Below are 1,255 nucleotides of genomic sequence, written 5' to 3' on the forward strand. Positions count from 1 at the left end.
AGGGACCTCAGTGCACAGGGGCTGGATGCCTGCATTGCTTGGCCGGATTCAGGGAGGTTTCCTTGCCCTCTTGGGAAATGGAGGTAGAAGGTCTCCAGGCAGCTGTTGGGAGCCACAGTGGGCCACACACCGCACAGCTGCCTGAAAGGCCTGGTAGCCTGCACTTGCCCTCCACAGACTGCAGAGAGGACATATGAAGGATTCCTCAAGGCCCTGATCAGATTTGCTTCGCAGCACATCTACCACTGTGACCTATGCACCCAGTGTGGTTTCATTTGCCAGATCTGCCACCACCATGACATCAACTTCCCCTTTGCATTTGACACCACAGTCAGGTACACAGGCCACTCAGCCAGCTGCCTCCAGCCCCACCCTCCCCAACACCCTCAGCATGGCCTGAGTGTTCGAGGATGGCAGATCTAGCTCTATTGCACAGGAACATATTGAACATCCACTGTGCCAGTGCCAAGGGGTGCCAAGGCTGTCCAGATCAGCTGTGCCCTGGGCAGTCACAGCCAGCTCGGGGGCAAGACCAGCCCACACAGGACTCCCCTGCCTCTACTGAGTCATCTGTCTTCCCAGAGAAGAGATGGCTGCTGGCTATTGGAGTGGGGGCCTTCCTGGGCCTCAGTCTTGTCATCTGTGAATGGGTTGAAGAGGGATTGGATGAGTTACTGCCCTAGAATATAGGCACAAGGCCCAGTGCCAAGTGGGCCTGATGGTTGGTACCTGCCACTGCCTCTGCTACTGTAGTGATTGCTCTTGTCCCCAGTTATTGCTCATTATCCGAAACCTCCAAATGGAAAAATTCATCCAAACTTCCTTCAACCCATGTGGGAGTGGAAAGCTGAATGGTGGAAGCATTCGTTCACCTTCAGTACATGTCTGCTGGCCAGGATTCAGCCCTAAATGGTCTGAGGGCTGAGTTTTTATTTACTTATTGCCGGTTGGCTGGTATGGGGATCCAAACCCTTGACCTTGGTGTTATAACACTGCACTCTAACCAACTGAGCTAACCGGCCAGCCCAAGGGCTGACATTTTAAACTGTACAGTATTTTAAAGAAACACAAGAAATCATTTAGTGAATTCAAGCAGGATTTATATAAAAGGAAATAGGACAGAGACTATCAGCGTGTTCTGCGTGCCTTATGGGCAAGCATCGTTTCGAGGCTCTTTGTTCTGGGATGGAGAGGTGCTGCATGTGTGTACGGGTGGCAGAGGAGAGCACAGACTTATGTGAGTTCTAGTCAAAAG

Source organism: Galeopterus variegatus, unplaced genomic scaffold (genome assembly GCF_000696425.1).
Source record: "Galeopterus variegatus unplaced genomic scaffold, G_variegatus-3.0.2 Scaffold6966, whole genome shotgun sequence".
Taxonomy (NCBI): domain Eukaryota; kingdom Metazoa; phylum Chordata; class Mammalia; order Dermoptera; family Cynocephalidae; genus Galeopterus; species Galeopterus variegatus.